This window comes from Cupressus sempervirens, chromosome 10 (assembly GCF_028749045.1).
Source record: "Cupressus sempervirens isolate cs-2001-9-10 chromosome 10, ASM2874904v1, whole genome shotgun sequence".
NCBI lineage: Eukaryota > Viridiplantae > Streptophyta > Pinopsida > Cupressales > Cupressaceae > Cupressus > Cupressus sempervirens.
In genome coordinates, this window is record NC_143127.1 from 679,097,555 (window position 1) to 679,122,415 (window position 24,861).

A 24,861-nucleotide genomic window follows, 5' to 3' on the forward strand; every position below is an offset into this window, starting at 1 on the left:
GGGATCAAAATCCTAATATTTCATATTTAAAGAATTTACAAATTGAAAGTAGCTATGAAATGAAATCTTCTACGAGTGTTTTCATGGCATAGAATCTAGAATAAATTTGAAATAATCAAAGACTACTACCTTCCTATGGTTTACTACTTGGAATAAGACCCTATATAGCATAAGCATAACATGGTTCCAAAGACCTTTACCGATGCAATACAAGGTAGGTGTATCCCCAAAGGATATAACCAAGCCCCTAGCTAATACAATAAAGAAGAAGCATTAAAATATACAATTGAATTTCACCTTCAATTTTTTGATGTGTCTTGGTTGGACTATATCTTATTCAATTTTAAAATAGTTTGAATCCATATGAAAAGGCATGAAAGAAAAATGGTCATTAAGGAGATATATATTCCTAATGCTACTAATAGACATAGTCAACAAGTGTTTCAGAAGGAAATTAACATCCAAGGTCATTGACCTATATTGCTATTCCAATATTTGCATAAGGATAAAAACTATATAGCTTTTCTTTGCATGTACAACTCAACTTCTAGTATCTTGTCTACAATCAGTGTCCATACACATTTTGTATATAATTACATTACCAATTGTAGGAAAAATCACATTGAAATCTATTAAATTAAAATTTGTATGAAATGGCACTAAAATTAATAAAAGATGCCACAAGTGAAGCAAGATATCATTAACCTTCCAAGGGATTAGAAAGGACTTACTATAAGAATCAATTAATGGATGAGCCTTTATAAGTAAAGAAGAATGTATTGTGGAGCATAACTCTATGAAAGAAATATTTGAACATCTATCAATTTTAGAGTAGTTAGTGAAAAAAATCATATGAATGATCACACATGTGGATCTTCGTGATCAAGCGTTTGTCTAACCAATAATGTGGTTGGGATGGATGGTGAGCCAAGAGAAAAAAGCACCATCCTCTTCAAACAAGGAAAGTTTCAATGATCTAAAATTATGGTGTAAAGAATATATAGATGAAAAGGTGAAAGATTTCTTTAATAAATAAATAAACTTTTAATGGAAACTTTTATGCCCCTTTGAATTTGAGTGAAATCAATGAGGGGTTAAAATTATTTGAATATATTGTTTGTTTCTCACAAGGTTTGTATCATGGATGGGATCAAAATCCTAATATTACATATTTAAATAATGCTAAAAAATTGAAAGTAGCTATGAAATGAAATATTCTACGAGTGTTTTCATGGTGTAGAATCTAGAATAAATTTAAAACAATCAAAGACTACTACCTTCCTATGGTTTGCTACTTGCAATAAGACCCTATATAGCATAAGCATAACATGGTTCCAAGGACTTTTACTGATGGAGTACAAGGTAGGTGTATCCCCAAAGAATATAACCAAGCCACCAACTAATACAGCAGAGAAGAAGTATAACAAGATACAATTGAAAACAAACACTTTTAATAACAATAGGTCTTGAATTACATCAGCTGAACTGCATACATGCCAAGTTGTAAGGCATTCTTGTTTACAACCAATACATTTTAGATTAAAAACCATACTCTATCTTGTGAGCTTCTACCTTGCTATCATAATCTCATCTTGCATCTACAAGACTCAACAATATTACATATATAGCCATCTAAACACACAAGTCAACTTTGAGTTACATTCTCCAAGGAAAGGAAAGGTGTTATACAATATAGAACTCTCCCTTAATGAATTAATACCAAATACATAATATGTTATAAGATCTTTGGTGACCTCAAATATAGGTCTACACATTATCCAACAATCTAGATCCAAGAGCGCATAAGATTACTCTTAAATATAGAGCCTCACCAAAATAAATACCATGTGTCATTTGAAGACCAACATGGTAAATTAGCACTCGAGAAGATGAACCATAACTCCAATCAATTATAACATTAAATTATGTGATTATAGTATAATTATCCATAATAGGTCCATAATAAGAAGCATAGTTTGTGAAATATGGAAAGGACAAAAAAGTGTTTTTTGAATCAAACTATCAAAAAGATAACTAGAAAATAGAAAACAAGCAAATATATTTTTGGGGATGCAAGATTGCCAACAACCTAAACATGCTCTTGCATTAGATACCAAAGGTGACAAAAGATGTTTCATATGTACTTATGAACATCTACAATAATTCATAACATAAATCTCATGCTCATTCTTAACCCGCAAATCCTCTTCATCAATAAACATACAAGTCTACCCAGACTTATTGTTGCAACCAACTATTCCATCACACATCTGAATCTACTACTATCACTACTTCCAAGATCCAATGAATCATACTCGTTGCGTGCCCTCATTTGATTAGAAGTCTTCTTTTCTTTACCTTTTTTCTTAACTATTGGATCAAATAACTTTCGTAATTCAGACTATCCTTTATTAAAAAATTTCTTAACCACAGGTTTGTTGTTTCCAATCTCAAAGTTTTGAAAACAATTAAGTTCTTTATCTTTCATCCTTCCTCGTCCTTCAAATGAGTCAAAAATTAAAAATATCATCTTTCTCAACTATAACCATATTCATTCTACAATCATGTATAGCTCCTCTGTCAAATTGCTAAGGTCTTCCAAAAAAATATGACAAGCACTTCTGTTAACCACATTGCATAAACCTTCATCCTTAAAAGGTCCAATACTAAAATTAACTAAGCATTTTTCTCTAAATTGCACCCAATGATCATCTTGAACCAACTGATACCATAAGGAGTAGGATGTTTCAATCTTTGCAATCCAAATATTTTGAACCATTTCTTCATAAACAATATTATCAATAATACCTCCATCCACAATAACTTCACAATATTTACCTCTAGACTTACAAACAATTGTAGACAAATTCCTTCTGTGCACAAGTTCCTCATCATGCTTAGCCAATATGATTCTTCTCACCAAAAGAGATTCCCCAATTTCAAGTAAAGCCAAATCAACATCAAAAATTTCCTCTTTTCGATCTTCCTATACTACCAAACTTTATTTGTCAGTCTTCATAATAGGATATTCAAAAGCTCGGTTTCCATCTTTATCACATTTAAAACAAGTAATTTTGAATACAAATTTCTTATCAAAAACTACTTGAATTTTATCAAGTTTCGACAATCCATTTTTTAAATACATGATTTATTTCTGGATTCAATTGTGTATATAATTTTTAGCATCCACTAAGCCTCATTCATGAAGAATAAAAGAGGGATAAGGTAAGCACACAAACCGAGGAAGAAGAAAAAGTCAAAAAAGAGGGGGAATAAATAAATTAAGGAACAGAAAGAAAAAACATCAAAAAACTAAGTTGAAAACTTGACAAAGCCAAATAACCAAGAAAATAGGATACAATTGAATATTAACCAAAGTATTAAAGAGAAGAATGACAAAACTGAGTGACCAAGTGAACAAAAGGGGTGGCTATGACCATCAAAGCACATTGATGACAAAAATAACTAACAAAAGAAACCAAAAAAATAAATCCATATAAAGATCCATGCCTATGGATGATGGCTCATAAATATTTGTATATGAGTTTTAAATAAAGTATGAAACCTATATGTACAAAAATCCTATATCTTGTATATATATACATATATAAGATTAGAAGAAAATATGTAACTAATATATATATCTATATGATTGAAAGCTATATATGCATCAATTGATATATAGTTTAAAACTTGTTAAAGTTATATATACATATAATGAGTATATATAACAAGCTTTTTAACACACACACACACACACACACACACACACATATATATATATATATATATAATTAATATTATAAAAGAGGTTATATTCTTTATTTAGATCTTTAATATATATGGATAAATTATATATGTAAGTACTAAATAAAGAATATAGTATTTAAGAGGCTATATATACGTGTGTGAGAGGTGGTCTATAAATGTGTGTGTGTGTGTGTGTGTTTACACACACACACACATATATATACATACATACATGTGTAATATATAATATGTGTGTAAGTATATTTAAAATACATGTATGTGTATCTATAGGGATGAGTTTATAGATGAACAAACAAGAAACTAAATATATCAAAAGGAAAATAAAGGAAAACAACTAGATGATAAGTGGGCAGGGAAGTAAAAAATGATGCAAACATGACAAAGCAAAAGGGAAAACAAAATTATAGAAGATGAAAGAGAAAAGGATAAGAAAGAGACATGAGAGGAACCAATGAAATGGACCAACCAATAAGATGTGTAAAGAAAAGAATTAAAAAACCAAAGAGGAAAAGAGATATATTGAGAAACAAGAGTAAGGGTTGAAGAAGCCCTAGACAGAGGCTAACCAAACAAGAAAGGGGGTCCTAGAAGACTCAACAAAGAGAGGAAGAGGCCACGAGGAATCTCAAGAAGAAACAACATTGGAAGCTCAAGAAGCACACAAGGGGGAAGGTGCAGAGGAACACACTAGAAAAAGGAAGACAACCGAGGAGACAAGACAAATTGAAAGGTACAAAGGAGTGTGCTAGAAAAAGGAAGACAACCAGGGTGACAAGACAAATCGAGCATCGCGGGGATTAGCTAAAATAAAGGTTGATGGTGGTTGTTGAGCATATTTAATAGAGGTTACCAAGATAGGTTTATGGACCAACCATCATCTCTATTGAGGTTCATGGATGGTAGTTGATTTCAATGGCCTCCTTGAACTTTCTCTTGAACAATTATCCTCCTTCGAGAGGATTTGTGTGTTTTCCAAACGTGTGTGATGTTTGGTAGTAGAGAAGTGCTCAACTAATGCCAATATTTGGGTCCTCTCATGCTTGATGTTAGCAACATCCTCACAAATTCTAGTGTTGAATGAGTGACTTGTTTCCCCAATATAGGGACCACCACGCAAGCACCAAATCTTAGACTCTAGAGTCTATAAATGGATCTTTCGAATCTTTGAGTAGTGGAAGATGATTTCTTACCTTCAAAAGAGGTTTGAAAGAGATGCAGAGGCCTTTTAGGATAAGATTTTGGCAATCTTTTAGGACATGTCATCAACAAAAGGAAGGTTGGCTATAAAGGGAGGAGGGTCCAAGGAAGGTTTGGGGTTGGCCAAAGAATTATAAAAGGAATCGGCTTGATTAAGAGCCTTGATATTTGTTTATGTGAATACCCATTTAATCTAAAGACCTGGCAAAGATGGGTAAGCTCTTGGTTTAAGTTGTCCTCATCACAAATTTTATGAGCTCTTATGAAAAGATTTTTGAGGATGCCCACTTTTGCGCTAGGGTGAGGATGTGAGGACAAGTGGAGGTATAAGTCAGTGTATATGGTCTTACGATACACCCCTCTTCCAGGGGTGAAGGAAATATTTTTGGCCACATTGTTGATGTGCACATGAAACTCTTCCAACTTATCAAGCTAAAGCTTATTATATATACTCATTATATGTATATATAACTTTTAAAAGTTTTAAATTTTAAATCAATCGATGCATATATAGTTTTAAATCATATAGATGTACATATTAGTTACATACTTTATTCTATTCTTACATATAGACACACACACACACACACACACACACACACACACACACACACACACATGTTGCACACACAAGATATGAGCTTTTTGTACATATAGGTTTCATACTTTATTTAAAACTCATATATAAATATTTATGAGAAATTTATCCATATGCATGGATCTTTCTATGGATTTATTTTTGGTTTTCTTTTTTAGTTATTTTTGTCATCAATGTGCTTCAATTCTTGTTCACTCGGTTTTGTTATTCTTCTCTTTATTACTTTGGTTAATTTTTAATTGTTTCCTATTTTCTTGGTTAGTTGGCATTGTCAAATTTTCAACTTAGTTTCTTGTTGTCTTTTCTTTGTGTTCCTTTATTTATTTATTCCCCCTCCTTTTTGACTTCTTCTTCCTCCCCAGTTTGATGCTTACCTTATCCCTCTTGTATTCTTCATGAGTGAGGCTTAGTCTACACATTTTAACCATTCTATTCTTGCATTCTCTCAAGTTGATGATGGATCATAGTGTGATATGAAATGTCAATGCTAAAAATTGTATACACAATCGAATAAAACAACAAATCATGTATTTCAAAAAACTACATGATTACCCTTGTCCGCTTTTGTTGATAATTTACCTTGTTTTCTTCCTAACATATCTTCTACCTTCAATACATATTGATAAGCATCTTTAACTTAACCAAGTTTCAACATACTCAATTCATCATGAATGTTAAATTTCACACCATTAACATACCTTGCAACATTTTCTCTAGAAGATTCATAATATCCAGATATGATTTGTATCTTGTAAAATTATTCAATGTATTCCTTCATAGACATATCTTTCTACCTCAAGTTCTACAACTTCTTAAACAATTGAAGTTCATAATCTTTAGGAATAAATTTAGCCTTCAATCTAGAAACCATAGGTTCCCATCTACTAATCTTAGGTTCATCATTATCTTCTCTCTTTTGCAATTCTTTCTATCACAAGGTAGCATGACCTTTCAATTTAGTTAGTGCTAACCTAACTCTATGTGGATCTACAATATTCTCTAGCTCAAAATAATCTTCAACTTCATTAATCTAGTCTATCAATTTCTTAGGATCTAAAGAACCAAAATAATTTGATACCTCCATTCTACGACTCTTACCAACTAGTGTGAAAGCTCTCGACAATCTTTCTTCTTTTGTTGGGATCTCTACTTCAGGTACTTCAAGATCTTCAACAACTTCCACATATTTTTCTTCTACTTCAAGATTTCTTCTCTAGCCATTCAAGACATTTCGGATCTCATTCCTCATTTATGCTTAAATTCTTCAAACATATGTTCCATCCACCTTAGGATTTATTGTTCTAGGTAGCATATTGGATCAAACAAGGTGCTAGTACCTCAACTTCAATGATTTGTCCACCAAGATAACAATCAAGCCAACAAGCAATAGGTATGCAACTAGTTACCAATAACTTGAACAAGTCCTCCATAATTGCAAGCCATAACCACGATCTGTTACCTCACAACCAAGAAGTCGAAGTCTTAACAAGTCACCAAAAAGATTAACCACACTCAGATAAGTCACAATCAGATCAAACCTTGCTCTAATACCATCTAATGTAGTAGAAGTTAAGTGCATCCTCAAAGGGGATGTGACCAAGCTCCCAGCCAATACAACACAAAAGAAGTATAACAAGATACAATTGAAAAAAACATTTTTATTAACAACAGATCTTAAATTACATAAATTGAACCACATACATGTCAGGTTGTAAGGTATTTTTGTTTACAGCCAACACCTTCAATATCACAGACTATATTCTAACTTGTGAGCTTCTACCTTGCTCTCCTAGTCTCCCCTTACCTCAATAAGACTCGATAATATTACATATATATTCATCTAGAAACACAAGTTACCTTTGAGTAATATTCCCCAAGGAAAGAAAACTTGTGATACAATATTAGACTAACCCTTAATGAATTAATGACCAAATGCATAATACATTATAAGATCTTTGGCAGAGTTAGATATAAGTCCACATGTTATCTAACTGTCTAGATCCAAGAGCATGTAAGCTAACTCTTAAATATAGAACCTCACCAAAATAAATACCATGCATCATATGAAGAACAACATAGGTAATCAGCATCCAAGAAGATGAAACATAAGTCCAAGAAATTCTAACATTAATTCCTACGATCATAGGATGATGATCCATGATGGTCCACAATAAGAAGTCAAGCCTAAAGAATCTATTGAGGGAAAATAAGTATTCATCGAATCAAACTGTTAAACAAATAATTGGAAGATAGGAAACAAGCGAATGTCTTTTTGAGAATGCAAGATTGCCAACAACCCAAGGATGCTCCTGCATCATTTTTCAATTTAAAGAGGACTTTGTAGACCGCCTTGTCATCCATTCCATTTCTCTTTGAAAGTTCATTAATATTTTTATCTTTAGCTTAGATAAAATCTATTTTCTCAAGAACATTGAACCAAGTTTCCTATCTCCTTGAAAAATTTACTTCCCTCATGGCAAATTTTCTTCCACTCTATTTCAACTTTAGAATAGTATTCCAACATTAGTATACTAGAACATCAAGCATGAAAGAAATGATACAATTTTCTAGAGAGAATAAAATGACATTGATGTCGTGCTAGTTGATCAATAGAGCTATTTAAGAGTTAGAGTTCTCCTTTGAAAGTCAATATAGCGAGAAATTTGAGGTCTACTTCACTCCTCATTTTGAACAATGAAGTTAGCGAATTAGCAAAAAGAAATCAAAGTTTTCGATGTTCTCCATCCAAGGGAACATTATAATTGAATTGATACTTTTAGCAAGAGAATCTAGAATAGGTCAAGGATTGAGGCATGTCTGGGAAAATCAAACTCACTTCTTTTTTTATAATGCCTTAGGGGAAATAATATCACAAGAAGAAGAAAGCGATATGAAGAGACCTTTGATAACTAAGGAGAAGATAGTAAGTGAAGGTGAATTCTAGTACCACTTGTGAAAATTGTATGACAAGGCAAGATAAAGCACTAGAAAATTTTAATTATAGTTTAAGGAACTCAAAATTTTGATGTAAAACACATTTTCAAGTTAAATAAACCAACAATATAGAAAATATGAGAGAAGATATGAAAAACAATTATCAACTTGGAAGATCCAACAAAGAGGAGCAATGAAAAAAGGGCAAGGATACATGGAGCTAAGCCTATATATATCATGTTAATAAGTTCCTATCTTATCATTAAGAATGTTGATATACGCTTATAACTCAAACAAAATAACCGCCACATAATAATCCTATATTAATTTACCACAATAGTCCATCCAAAATAATTGCAACAAGATAATCCTATATTAAATTACCCCAATAACCCACCCAAAATAATCTACAATAAAATAGACAAATTACCCCATCCAAAATAACTCAATCAATATAATAGCAAAATAACCCTACATTGAATTACCACACATTTGCATTGTCTTCAAATGTAGATCAATATTAATTGTTACTTGGTTGCACCATGCATTTGGATATGGTGGTTGTGTCGTTGGGTTATTATGACTCGGAATATTTTTTGGTCGTTGGATTATTTTGAACAAAATATTTTTTTCACGGGTTATTTTAGTTAAATTATTTTGTCCTATAATCATGGGCACATAACTAAGGTAAACAAGTGAGTATATAGCTTGAAATAAAACCTACTAAATACTGACATGGAATTGTGGTTTTAGATTAAAAACAGAATTTGAGAATCGATATCTAAACACAACATTCTTTGAAAGAAAAAGTATTTTACGGTCAACTTTTGACTAAAAATTAATGTAGCTTTACTCAAACCTTTTTAATATACCAAAAATACTTTATTTTTAGGTGTAATGTGGGCGTAACGCCATTTCAATAGTTAGCCCTCTGGAATTTGAAAGGATTAGACAAAAAAGAAACAAGTATTAGATGAGAGGAGATAACAACCCCCTAAAAATGCTAATGTTTAGAGAATTGTGATAGTGTGATTTTGAGTCAAACTCATTGACCCATGTTTCATGAGTTGTGATTCAACATGAATCCATCTCTCATGAGAATAAATTAAATGGAACACTTAGCACTGATTGGATCTAGGTGATGCTCACATGAGCAGGAAATTACATGTACTACCATATTGATAAGTGAAAACAAAAACTCAAAAAATGATTAATAAAATGAGTGAATAATTCTACAAAAATCATAAATATATAGTTGTCTCAACACGACTACAACTAAAATTGGATTAACCTGAAATATGAATTACTGCAAAGAAATAACAATTAAATGTGGCTACAGTTGAGTTATTTTCCACGTCTGATTTCCCTACAGACTCACAAATATCGATCAAAACAAAATTTCAACTTGAATGGTCCCTAGTCCTACAATCCATAAATAGTTAATGTTCGACGGTAATAGTTATCGTCCATAATGAATATCTACCTTTTGAAGTTTATTTGTTAGAAGTCTCTGCTGGACAATGGGCGTAATTTACACCCATAACTTTTGTTTGTTGTGTAATCATAAAAAGTATTTTCCATTTTCCATTAGCTATCTTTTAAACAGCATTATTATTATAGTTAGAATTCACATATTGAAGATCAAGCAACAACGTATAGTAAGAGAAATGCACTGGTGGCAACAACCAACAGAACGTGCAGAAAGTTGGTTATATTTTATTTACTTAGCACAAATTGAAGTCTCAGGGAAACTGAAATTTAGAAAGTAGAGACTACTGCACATATAAGATTTTTTTCATGCTAAGTAAATTCTCTTAAAAGAGTTGTGGCGTTAATAATTGGTAGTGGGCCATGTGCCTTTCATCAAACTTCAGAGGACATATATCCTTCAAGACGGTTAGGTGATTGCTCCTATCCCAAAACTACTTCGCCAAGTGCAAAGAATCTAGTAACCAAACTTAAAGAAGCCAGAGAAATCATTGCACTTGCAAAGTGTCTCCCAAGGATATTAGCAAGACAGAGACAACAGACAATGCCAAGAAAGTTATTGCTGAAGAATTACAAAAGGAGAATGACACAATTCTGTCCCCCTTATGTAGCATTTCATGCATAACAATGCCACAAGGGCCACAACTTATGCAATTTGCAGAATGGAGTTTTATAAGGACTTCTAATGCACAATGGATAAGTTACAAGTACATTTCTCATTGCAGCACAATGTACTTGGGAATAGCAGAAAATTAGAAGAATAGGATGTTGAAGCGGGAATCATATGGAAAAGGTGCTAACTTCTCATTTAGAGTATTTGGCTATTGCGAATACTCCTTACAGATGGTCATCTGCAGTAAACATCCTGATCTATTTGTGGTGGTATTTGCTGGATTTCGGTGCGAAGTTCTTGCTCAATTTTATATCTGCAATACAATAGAGAGTTGTGAGAATGTGCACTGCCAAAAAGGAAGACAATAAAACACTGCTAATGATAGTTTACATCAACGATAACAATAATGCTTACAAATTAAAACGATCCTCATATGTTATAAGATTTTGTGAGAAATAGAAATTAATTTTAAACTCACAACTCTAAATTTAAAATCTTTACTCGGCACTTAAAAACTGCTCGGCACTTGAAGGTGCCGAGTCACAGATTGCTCGGCATTTGATGGTGCCGAGTGACAGGCAACAGGTGCCGAGTTGGCTCGGTACAAGAAGAGCTAAGCACACAAAAAATGCTCGGCACCAATGGATGCCGAGTGAGCTTGGCTCCAACTGAGAAAGAGGATGCCGAGTGTTTTGTTCAACTTGAAAAATTATAACGTAGAAAATTTTTAACGTGAATGCTTTCACCATTAAAACCAGAGAGCCAAGCTTTAACCTTTCCAACAAGTTTCTCAAAAACAATGGATAGAAGAAGAAGAACAATAGATTCAAGTATGCATGCTTGCTTTTCTATTCAATTGAGATTAAACCATTACAAAATATGAGAGCATTTGGCTTCAACCAGAAAAATCCTAAAATAACCCTAAACTGATAATGCTTCAAAAATTTTAAACCTCCAATTCTAATGGCTGCATACAATGGTGCCTAGAGCAATCACTGCTTCGACAGTACAAATCTAACAATAACAAACTTACAAAGAGAATAGGGGAAACACGTGCAACTGTAGGCACAAACTTCTTTTCTTCTTCCTTCTTCTGCTCTGCAACTACTAATCTGTTGAAAAACTCATTGAATGAATGAATAAACATTCATTTTGTCACATTTCATTTACCCCCTCTTTTCTAATTTCAGAAATCTCACCCACCGTATTTATATTTCTGTCTGTTCTAGACGGCAGAGGTGGTAGGTGAGCGTTTGACTCTAAGGGCAAACGTCAACTGCTGCATTAAATATTCCAACAGATTTACGGCAAGCCCCAAATGACCAAATCTCCCAAAACGTCCAACCTAGAAAATATTTGGCAACATGTATATTTTAGTTCAGTTTAATGAAGAACCCTAGTATAAAAGTTAGATGGAATAATAACCCAATGCCTCAATCATTGCTTATTGTTTGTTTATTTCTGGAAGACCCTAAAATGAGTCCCTGGTATTATATGAAAAACGACATACTCTGTGTAGATAGGTTTTTGAATTCTTTGGAAAGTCAAAATTGATCACAACATTAACTGCTTGGATATCAATGCCCCTTGTAAAAAGATCTGTCAAAAAGTGTTTTGAAAATATAAAAAACCTAGACATAAAATTAGTCAAATAAATTATAGGTGTGTAAATTCAATGACAAAATTATACAGGTATAAGGTATTTCTGCACCTGAACAGACAAGATTTCTACAAGCTCCATTACGGAAGTCATGAAAGACTCTGTTCCGGTGAGATTGGAGCATCTTGGCATGTATGTAAAAGCATGAATACCCAAGCTCTGTAATCTTTTTGGCCAAAAGTTCAACTCGGTTGACAGAATTACAGAAGATTATTGATTGATTAATTTGAAGCTGCAACCACCATAAGAATATAGCATTATCAACAACAATAAGAACTAAGTGATGATTAAAAAGATTTATTTCATTGCTTTTGTGGTACCAGGTTGACAAGATTGGTGGAATTTTTTATAAAACGGAATGGCAACTGTTGGAGGACTTTGACAGTTTGACTTATATTATACTAGCTTTTAAAATACCACAATTACAGCACAATAAAATGAATTACATTGTTTATCAACAACAATAAGAACTAGGTGATGATTAAAAAGATTCATTTCAAGATTGGTGGAATTTTTTATAAAACGGAATGGCAACTGTTGGAGGGTGGAATTTTTTAAAGAACGGAATGGCAACTGTTGGAGGACTTTGACAGTTTGACTTATATTATACTAGCTTTTAAAATACCACACTTCAGCACAACAAAATGAATTACATTGTTATCTGACCTATCAATATAAAATAAAAAATACTCCTAATTGGATATATTACTCGTTAACATAAGCATAACTGAGTATTTTTCAGATTGTGAATGTGAACAAGTTCTTTAAGTATTTTCCTCCATAAAATAAGACTAATAGGGACAACATGGGACCAATATAAACTGAAGCATAAACCAACCTTTGGGAAAAGTGTGTTCAGACAATGAACCTTCTGCCTCTCCTCAACAAAAGCATAGTACTGAGTAATACCTTTCAATGTTAGCTCATCCATAAGATTCATCACATAAGGCTTCCGTAGAAACTTATCTTTGCACGATTTAACAGTCACAGGAAACGTGGCTGAATATAAAAATATTTGACGATTTTCTGGAAGAAATGAAATTACATGCTCTAGCAATGGTTGAAACTCTTGAGAAAGAAGTTTATCCGCCTGATAAATGAAAACTACCATCAGTATCTGGTCTGAAACAACATTTACCAACCACCAAGACATTGCGTTGTAATAAATTGCAATATAAACAGAGAGCACAGATGCTAAACATTCAAAAACAAGAAGATAAACAGTAAATAATAGTTTCTCATGCATCGAGATTTCCCAAAAAAGCAATATTCCATATTTATGGCATAAAGGTACAGAGTCAAAATTATTACTGTAGTAACTTCTCTTACAACAGATAGGACTTGGACAATAAATATTTTACGATAAACCAAAAGGACATAGAACAAAATTCATAATCTAGAAACTCAAACAAGCATACGGCACAACAAAAACTAAGTTCAAAATGTATCATGACGCTTCACATTCTTTTAAACTATCATCTTTAGACAAAAAGATGTCAATCAAAAACCTATGCTGACAATCAACATTGCCCATATGATAATAATCAAGGGTTTGTTGACCTAATCAATTGTTGTAACTGATTCAAACGAATCAATGCGTAGCCAAAAAATTAATTGGAATTCGGACAAGAAATCCAATTACCTCATCCACGACAAGCATTGTACAATCTTTCAAGTCACAAACACCCTTTCTCACAAGATCCAAAACCCTGCCTGGTGTTCCAACTAGTAGATGTACTGACTGGTACAACCGCATGATATCATCCTTTAAACTAGTTCCCACTGTGGTAACCATTATTTGAATTTTCAAATGCTTGGCAAGCTCTTTGCATACTTGCGATTTTTTAAGTGCCAACTCTCTTGTCGGAACCAAAAGGAGCGCTGCACAGAAAGTTCATAAAGCTAAGTGAAACCAGAAAGCCAAAAGAGAAAAAATGCAGTTGGATGAATATCTACATCATCAATCAAACAATAAAACTGACTTTGCTAGTCCTACAGATTTCTGTGATTTAAACATAAAATGACAGGAAGCCAAATATGAATCCAACCTATCAATCCTCACAACAAAATTTCTGCACTACAAAAAACATTTCTGACCAGTTCTGTGAGAAAATAATTGTTAACTCTCATTGTTCAGTTAAAAGCATTCATAATTTACCCAAACTGCCACTTAAATGGGGCCATTCCAAAGCAGTAGCAGACAAAGTTTGTTCTTCACATTATTAATATTACACGCTAAAATAAATTATCCTATTTGTAACTTAGAATTCTATAAACAAAAGAAAAAAGCACAATTATTATTACTTAAAAGTTAAACTGCAGTATAGGACAGTAACTGAGAGGTCAGAGGTGACAGGAAAAAGTTAAATCAGCAATCTTTCAACATCGACGTCTTCTTTAGTAGCATCAGATTGCACCAGAGGGTTTATGTGTCACACAACATAGCTTCAAACAAACAAACTATGAGAAATATAAATCATAATCATTCACTACCCTAAATTTAAAAATTTGCTTGGCACTCACAATTGCCGAGTGACAATTTTGCTCGGCAAACACTAAGAAACCGAGTGGCGGGAGAGTTTACCGAGTAAGCTCAGTAAATGAAGAACAAACAACTCGGTAGCCAAAGGATGCCGGGTGAGCTCGGTAGGGTGGATGCCGAGTGAACTTGGTAGCCACAGGAGGGTGGAGCTCGGTAGAAGAAGGCACCGAGTGAGGTCAGTAGCCACTGCAGAGAGGAGCTCTATAGAAGATGTTACCGAGTGAACTCGGCTTGAACTGCAGATGACTTCTACCAAAGATAATACCAAGTGATAGAACTATAACATGTACTCCTTTTTCACATTAAAACCAGAGAGCCAGAACTTGAAGCTTTCAAATAAACTTTTTTCAAATGCAAGGAATAGAAGAAGAATAAAAATGGTATGCCTACTTGCTTTCTATTCAACTTAGATTAAATCAATACAAAATCTAGAAGCATTCAACTTCAACTAGAAAACCCTAAAGTAATCGTAAAACTTCAAACTGGAAAACTTCAAACTTTAAACTTCAAACTTATAGCTCTAATGGCTACATACAATAATGCCTGGAGCAATCACTGCTTCAACAGGACAAATGAAACAATAAACTATGGACTTACACGATGACGCAAAGAAGCACATGCAACTACAGTCATGAAATAAACTTCCTCTATCCCTGCAACAAACTGGATCAGCTGATCACTTTCTCCTCAACTTCTCTCTGATGTGCTTCACCTTCAATCTGTCTACAAATCAAATGAATAGAACATTCTTTTTGTTATACTTGCAAAATATTTTCTCCCTCATTTTTGAATTTGAAAAATCACCTACAACATTCATGTTTATGACTGTTGTGTAGGTCGTTAGGGATGGTAGGTGGGCATTTGGCTCCAGGGGCAAACGGCCTTCTTGCATTTAATATTCCAACACTCCTCCTTTGTCCTGAGTCAAACAAACAAGGATCACTACTGATCCAAATCAACTACACCAAGACACTCTCTTAGGTGTACAAAAGTCCCAATGCCTAATAGCTTAGTAAATATGTTTGCTAGTTGCTGCTCAGACTTGCAAAATTTCATCTTGATATCCTCATTCTCCACCAACTCTCTGATGAAGTGATATCTGATCTCAATATGTTTACTTCTCCCATGGAAGACTAGATTCTTGGACGATGCAATAGATGAGATGTTGTCACAATAAATTGTGGTTCCATCCTCTTGCCTTTCATTGAAATATGTCAAGATCCTCCTTAACCAAATTGCTTGACATACTGTTGCATTTGCTGCTATGTATTCAACCTCTGTTATAGATTGAGAAACAATAGGTTGCTTCTTGGATGCCCATGAAACTGCACCCAGTCCCATATGAAATACATATTTGAAAGTGCTCTTCCTATCATCTATACTTCTAGCCCAATCACTATCAGTATAACCCACCAACTTGAATTCATTTATGTAGTATACAAAATTCTAAATCTCTTGCTACCTTTCACATACCTTAGGATCCCCTTTCCTGCTTGCCAATGGGAATCCTTTGGTGTTTCTATAAATCTGAAAATCAGACCTACTACATGCATTAGGTCTGGCTAAGTTGCAGTTAAGTACATTAAACTTCCAACCATACTCTTGTATAGTGTTGGATCCACTCTTTTGCAGTTGTCTTCATTGCTCAACTTCAGACCTACTGCTATTGGTGTGGGGGCTACCTTACTGTTCTGCATTTTAAATCTCTCCATGATCTGCCCTGCATACTTTTCTTGAGAGATGAAGATGCCATCATGAATTTGTTTTACTCCTATGCCTAGAAAGTATTTCAAAAGACCTAGGTTTGTCATTTCAAATTCATTTTTCATGGCCTCTTTACAATCACCAATTAGAGTCTTGTCATTACCAGTAAAAATCAAATCATCCACATACAAGACAACAATCAACACATTTCTCTTCACTGCCTTGATGTAGAGAGTAGGCTCACCATTGCTTTTGCTAAAGACATTGCTCATCAAATATGAGTCAATCCTACTGTACCATGCTCTTGGAGCTTGCTTGAGCCCATAAAGAGCTCTCTTCAATCTATATACTTTTTTCTCTTCACCTGCAACTTCATAACCAAGTAGCTACCCCACATATACTTCTTCCTTCAATACACCATTTAGGAAGGTGGACTTCACATCCATTTGGTATGCCTTCCATTTGTGCTAAGCTGCAATTTCTATGACAACACGCACAATTTCCATCCTTGCAACTGGGGCATATGTCTCATCATAATCTCTGCCCTACCACTATTTGTAGCCCTTGACTACCAGCCTTGCCTTATGCCTATCAATTTTTCCTTCAACATTGCATTTGGTCTTGTACACCCATTTCACTCCAATAATTTTCTTCTTGGGAGGCAATTCAATTAGCTCCCATATCTCATTCCTTTTTATAGTATCTATCTCCTCATCCATTGCCTTACACCATTTCTTCTCCTTAATAGCTTCTTCAAAATATATTGGATCATTATGAAAAAATAATGAAAAATTAACACTCTCATCATAATCTTCATTCCTTTCATCTCGGTATATCTCCCTAACACTCTTGGTCTTTCTTGGTAACAAAGAGGAGAGTCTGGGATCAGAATCTTCACTGCTGCTGCTTTGCCAACTAGCTTAGTCTACACTGTCTACACTGTTACTTGGCACTGACACTCAGTCATGCCTAAAGGAGCTTGACAATGACTGAGGCTGGTTGCCTTTTCTTCTATCTACTCCTTCTTCTTGCTATTCATCAACATTCTCTTCACTCATAATTGACACTTTACTTAAAATGCTCAGTGACTCATTAGTTGGACCATACCAAGACTGATTTAAAAAAAATTTCACATCTCTTGAAAGAGTCATCTTGAAGTTCAATGGGTCATACAATCTATATGCCTTTGATTCTGAGTTGTACACTATGAAGATGCACTTCAAACTTTTGTCATCCAATTTCTTCCTTTGCTCTTTAGGCACATGTGCATATGCAACACATCCAAACACCCTTAGGTGTTCAACTATCCATCTTCCTCATCACCATGTTTCCATTGCAATTCTATCACGGACTGCCTTTGTAGGACACTTATTTATTAGGTAAACTACTATTGCCACAACCTCTCCCAAAAATTTAGTTGGGAGACCTTTCTCTTTCATCATGCTCCTTGCCATTTCAATAATGGTCTTGTTGTTTCTTTCAGCTACTCCATTCTACTGTGGTGTATAGCTAGCTGTGAGCTCTTCCTTTATACCATGTTTCTTGCAAATTTTTTAAAAAGAATTGGTGGTATACTCCCCTCCTATATCTAATCTTAGGACTTTGATATAGTGTCCACATTCTCTTTCAGCCTGGGCTTTAAATTCTATAAATTTTTCAAATGCTTCAGATTTATTCTTTAAGAAATACCCCCATGTCCTATGACTAAAATAATCAATAAATGTCATGAAATAAGTACTCCCCCCAATGGAAGGAACTTGCATAGGACTAACTAAGTCAGTATGAACTAACTCTAATGGATATCTAGCCTTCCTAGAATTTTCATAATTAAAGGGAAGCCTATGTTGCTTACCCAAAATACAAGCCTCACACTTGTCACATGAATTTCCTATGCATGGCAAACCTTCTACCATTCTTTTATTTGACAACAAATTTAAACCAACATAGCTAAGATGACCATACTTGAGGTTCCATAGCCATGAGGAGTCTTCAATCACACTCCTTAGAGCTGATTGTGTGAGAGGTGTAGCACCAACTTGAGATGAGAAACATGTCTCTATCCTCAAGGGAAATATTTTGTTCTTTGTCATTTGAACTACTGCAAGTAACTTCTTGCTCCCATCCTTTTCATTAATGACACATGTGTCATTCTCCATTAGCACTTTGTATCCATTTTGAATGAGCTAACCAATGCTCATCAAATTGTGCTTCATACTAGGGGCAAAATATACATTTTGTATTTCCTTCTTCTCACCTTTCTTTGTGCAGATCATAATAGATCATTTGCCCACAACTGGTAGGGTTCCATTGTTACCCATTTTAATCTCAAATTTGAAACTCTTATCAATGAATGAAAATAAGGTTTCATTACCACTCATGTGATTGCTACATCCATTGTCGAGGTACCAAACTTTAGGGCTTCCTTCTTCACCAACATTATAGGTGATGAAGGTAGTGGCATTATTTTCACTTTCCATGTTCACATCAGCCACATTTGCTTGTCCTGACTGATCATTTTGCTTCTTCCAGTATTCACTTGTATAATGCCCAAATTTATGATAGTAGTAGCATTCTACATTACTCTTATTTGAGTTGTAATTTTTCTTACCTCCTCTTGAAGTATTTTGTGAGCTACTTGCTCCATCTGCTCTTCCTGAGATTTCTGATGTAGCATTTCTTTGTCCTCCATTACCTCGGCCTTTGCCTCTAGAGTTTCTACCTGAGCCATTTATTTATTTCCCCCTTCCTCTTGGATTTCACTGAGCCTTGAATGCTTTCTCTTGGGAAGAAGAAGATGTAGATCTGTTGATCCTATGCTTATGGGTTTGAAGAGTACCCATCAACTCATTCACTGTCAAAACATCGAGTTCTTTTGCCTCTTCTATGGTCATGACCAAATTGTCATATTTATGAGGTAAACTCCTCAATATCTTCTCCAATGTCCTCTGCTCTTGATAGTCTTCTCCATTTGACTTCAGTTGGTTAATCACATTGGAGGTCCTTGAACTGAAGTCTGTAACTGATTCATTTTCCTTCATCTGAAGGTTCTCAAACTCCCTCCTTATATTCTGTAGCTTTACTGTGCTAACTTTATTAGTCCCCTTGAAATTCATCTCAAGGATATCCAATGCTTCATTTTCATAATTTGCTGCTGCAATCTTTGGGAATATTGTCTTTTTCATTGCTTCTTCAATCAAACTTAATGCCTTAGCATCCTTCCTCCTTGACTCTTTCAAATGAGTCTTTTGTGCATTTGTGAGGGTAGCATACTGAGCTAGGTCTGTCACATCATTGAACCCATTAACTAAAAACTCCCACAAATCATTTGCAACCATAATAGTTTTCATTTTCTTTGCTCATGTATCATAATTTTGTCCATTGAAGGGTGGTGGTTGCTGCCATATCTTTCCTGCATCTCCTGTCATGTTAAATATCCCAAGAAAATAAATGCCCTAACTCATTGTGGATGTGGGGCCTCAAAGCTTTGATATAATGTGACAAATATAAATCAAAATCATTCACTACGCTAAACCTGAAAATTTTCTTGGCACTCACAATTGCCGAGTGATAATTTTGCTTGATAAACACTAAGAAATTGAGTGGTAGGAGAGTTTATCGAGTAAGCTTGATAAATGAAGAACAAATACCTTGGTAGCCAGAGGATGCCGAGTGAGCTTGGTAGTGTTGATGCCGAGTGAACTCGGTAGCCATAGGAGGGTGGAGCTTAGTAGAAGAAGGCACCGAGCGAGGTCGGTAGCCACTACAGGGAGGAGCTTAGTAGAAGACATTACCGAGTGAACTCGGCTTGAACTGCAGATGACTTCTACCAAAGACAATATTGAGTGATAGAACTATAACGTGTACTCCTTTTCCACATTAAAACTAGAGAGCCAGAACTTGAAGCTTTCAAATAAACTTTTCAAATGCAAGGAATAGAAGAAAAAGAACAATGGTATGCATGCTTTATTTCTATTCAACTTAGATTAAATCATTACAAAATCTGGGAGCATTCGACTTCAACCAGAAAACCCTAAAGTAACCCTAAAACTTCAAACTGGAAAACTTCAAACTTACAGCTCTAATGGCTACATACAATAATGCCTGGAGAAATAAATGCTTCAATAGGAAGAATGAAACAATAAACTATGAACTTATAGGATGACACAAAGAAGCACGTGCAACTACAATCATGAAATAAACTTCCTCTATCCCTGCAAAAAACTAGATCTACTGATCACTTTCTTTGCAATTTCTCTGATGTGCCTCACCTTCACTCTCTCTATAGATCGAATGAACAGAACATTCCTTTTGTTATACTTGCAAAATGTTTTCCCCCTCATTTCTAAATTTGAAAACTCACCTACTGCATTCATGTTTATGACTATTGTCCAGGTCGTCAGGGCTGGTAGGTGGGTGTTTGGCTCCAGGGGCAAACGACCACCTTGCATTTAATATTCCAACACAAACAAAGTTGAACTTTGATGGTGTGGCTAGAATGGACATTTCTTCTGGAGGTGGTATGATCAAGGATCATAAGGGAGATTTGATTGCTGCTTTTGCTAGAAAATTGGGACATCTTACTTGTAATCAGGCTGAAGGGATCGCCCTGATAGGGGTTCAAAGATTGCTCTATTAATTGGCAAAAAACTATTTTGGAAATTAAAGGGGGTTCTAAATTAATCATAGAAGCCACTAGAGGAACTATGTGGGAAGGATGGAAAGGAGGGAATATTAAGAGACGTAAGACTGTTTTAGAAGGTTCAATGAATTTCCTTTACAACATAACTTCAGAGAAGGAAATGATGTAGCTCACTCCATAGCTACTAGTGGTTTGGAGGGGGTGCAATTTGATGTCACAAAATCCCTCTTTGAGAAGAAGAAAACCACCCTAGTTTCTAATAGAAGTTGCTAGAATTTTTTTTGTTGGATCCTAGGTTTCTAGATCTCACACTGCAGAAATGGAAGATATTTAGATTTGAATTAATATCAGTTCATTCGTTGCGATCAAATTCTTGCAGTACCACCATGTGATCTGTACTTGAGGAGTACATGTCACCTCATGCCTATTTATGAGGAGTTGTAGTGGAAATTTTTTGGTTTGAGTAAATGGAAAGGCAAGCTTTTGGGAATTGTGATATCAATTTAAAAGGTTGTTTTTAAGATCTTTTTAGTTTGTGCACCCAACCTGTACTTATTTTTAGTCGTATTCCTTATTGGAAAAACTTTTTGTATAGGATTTCTGCCCTCACTGAGTTGCCCTTGGATGGAGACACTAAATGTAATAATTGCACCATTTATCATCTCTTAATTAGGTTTCTTGTGTCTTTCTTTCTTGTTGAGCTAAATTTTAAGTCTCTTCAATTGTGCAATATTTCTTCCCAGCCTTGCATAGTTGTCTCTGTTCCTAGAAGTTCTTTAGCTCTAGAAAATAGTAGGGCATTAGCTACCTAGGCAAGAGGATCGACTGCCTCGGGTATGCCCCCGCCATGCCCCCATCCTCATAGCCATATGCCTCCTCTGCATGCCATCCTGCCACCCTGTGTCCTTGTCATACTCGCCTCTGACGGTGACACAGTGAAGTACTTGCCCCTAGAACAGACACATTCAGGAAGGTGGGAAATTTATGCCGAGATGGGATCATCGGCCGTAAACAAGATTTGCATGCCAACATGGCGATATCAATGCCATCAATGACACACCAACTTCCTTAAAAAAAAGAAGCGGGAAGCGTACTCATTTCTATGTTCTTTTTCTTTTTCTTTCTATGGATCCCTGTTGGGATTCCTTTGATTGTTCCACAATGCTTTTCATCAGCAGCTAGGGAGCTTCAAAATTTGCTGCAATGTAGACAATAAGGACATCTGGAAGGGTCGTGAGTGGAAATGCTACTAGTTTGAGAGAAAATGCTACTATTTTGGAGCATATTGTGTTCTGCATTACTACTTGTGCTGAAGCTTCTCAACCATGCAGAAATCTTAGTGCTGTTGCACTGGTAAAAGGTAGCCACCTGCTGAAATCTACCCTGAAATCTTACTATTGTTACTTCCAATCATCTGGCTCCCCACTCTTCACCAGGAAAAAGGTATGTGCGCACCATGTTTTGCTTTGATTTTTATTATTATTCATTATAATATATAATGCAAAGATCTTTAGATATGTACGCCAAAGGCGTGCCTATAGTGAAGTTGTTCAACTTCAAAAATCAATCTATGACCCAAAATTCCTTACACTGGATGCAATATGATTGAATCAAATCGGTCCATCCGCTTTTTATTATACATTTATTATATTTCTAATAAAATAAAATAATAATAGGCACAATGTAATAAAAATTGTTGAAATATCAATTGATATTGAAAAAAGCCATATGTTTATCTCCTTCCGTAATAGACTTCAGATGATTAAAAAGCCGGCTTCCATTATCTTCCCAGAACATTTAAATTCCTTAGAAAATATTTGTCATTGACAACCCATAAAAATTAAATTGGTAATTTTAATTTTTTAATGGGGACTCTTTTGGCTGCCAATAATGGTAAAGATGTTAGACTCTTTTTGCTGCCAATAGTGGTAAAGATGTTAGGATTTGATAGATAAATTAGTACATTTATATAGTTTACAATTTGATTTGGGAATATTTTTGTCTCAATTTAGTTTAGAGTAAGGGTTAAGGTGATTAGATTTAATATTAAGTTTATAATTAGAATTGAATATTTCTTATTATCATTATAATATATATTCAATTTAGATATTTTTAATTAGGTTTATAAATTCTAAGATTTAACATGTATTATTTACAAAATAGAAATTATTTTTTGTTAAAATTTTATATATAGATGAAAAGTTTGCTATTTTTAATTTTTTAAATATTTATAGATTAAAATTATGTTATTTTTATATTAAAAAAATTAAACTAGAATTTATATATAATATAGACTGATATAAATAAATCTAGTTTTTTTGTAGTTCTTATTTTACATTGATGCAAATTTATATTATTATGTTATTTTGACTTAAATCATAATTATATTATTATATTATTTTAATTTATATTATATCTATAGTATAAATATATAAGAAAAATTGTACATAAAGATCAATAACATTTATAACATAATTAAATTTAAAAATGGTTTATTTATTTAAGCTTACAAATATTTATAATTTTAATTATAATGATAATTTGATTGAAATCTAAGTTTAACAATAACCATTAAATTTAAAAAGTAAATTATATCAAAGTTATAACATTAGGTATGTTGATAATGAAAATTGATTTGATAGACATCTAAAGATTCAAAAGCCTTTAAATTTTGAGGTATATTTTTATTAGCATATACTTTTTCTTCTTTTTTCTCTTTTTCATATTTGATTTACCATATATTCTTCAATATTTTTATTATTATAAAATCAAGTGGATTTTATAGATTATAGAGTTAATTTTTAAGTTTAAGTTAAGATACATAGTTATTTTAATCGCTATCATTTCTCTATTTAGACATATTTTGTACAAATATCATTTTCCAAATAGTTAGCCTACTCACCTTATTAACTCTATAAATATGTGAAAAATAAATCTAATTTTATTTATTCTAATTGACCTTATATATCTATTCGGCATACCCATTGCACCTTAAGGTGCGATTGCTAGTTTAGATTCATTGAGATTAAAAAAAAATATCAATGTTTAAAAAACTGCTATTTTTATAAAATTAAAATTAAATTTTATATACAATATTTATTTATTCATTATTATTATAAATAACAATTTAAATTAGCACTTGAAAGTTTTAATTTATTTTATATTGTATAACTAATTGTATAATTTAATTTAAATCTATATAATTTAGTAAGATTAAAAATATAAATTTTAATATAATTTTATATATTTTTATTATAGAATAATTAATATATAAAAAAAAAGTCTAATATATTTGATTATTATTTATAATTTAATAAGAACTAATAGAATATAATAAAGTTAAATTTTCATCTTTAATTTTTTTTTACTGTTTGAAAGATTAAAAATATAATATCCTGGTTAAGTATAATAATATTAAAAAATATATTTATTAAAGCACTTGATAATAATAAATTGAATTATTTTTCATTCTTTATCTTGTTGATAATATTTAATTATATATATTTTAAAAAAATACAAATTGTGAGTGTTTTTTTGTTTAGAACAAATATGAAATGAGAATAAAACAAAAACTATTTTTGTGTTGTGTTTTATTTTTATTTTGGGTGATTTGATAATATGAGACAAGTTTTTCTACATGAAAGTACAAATGCAAGTCCACAGTACAAAGTCTTTCAGCTAATAATAAAAAATGTAAAGAACAATTTGTAATTAA

At 33.3% G+C, this 24,861-nt stretch overlaps 1 pseudogene across 1 annotated transcript in view; it reads right to left on the reverse strand.

Moving 5' to 3' along the window:
- Positions 1-10,688: 10,688 nt before the first annotated feature.
- LOC149535633 (DEAD-box ATP-dependent RNA helicase 8-like) overlaps positions 10,689-24,861 on the reverse strand; it is a 34,260-nt pseudogene continuing 20,087 nt past the window's right edge. The window contains exons 3-9 of the transcript XR_016357614.1: positions 13,904-14,142; positions 13,100-13,351; positions 12,313-12,493; positions 12,112-12,200; positions 11,894-11,946; positions 11,016-11,036; positions 10,689-10,914 (exon numbers count right to left, since the gene is read on the reverse strand). The product of XR_016357614.1 is annotated as a DEAD-box ATP-dependent RNA helicase 8-like (transcript). The remainder of the gene's footprint in view (positions 10,915-11,015; positions 11,037-11,893; positions 11,947-12,111; positions 12,201-12,312; positions 12,494-13,099; positions 13,352-13,903; positions 14,143-24,861) is intronic.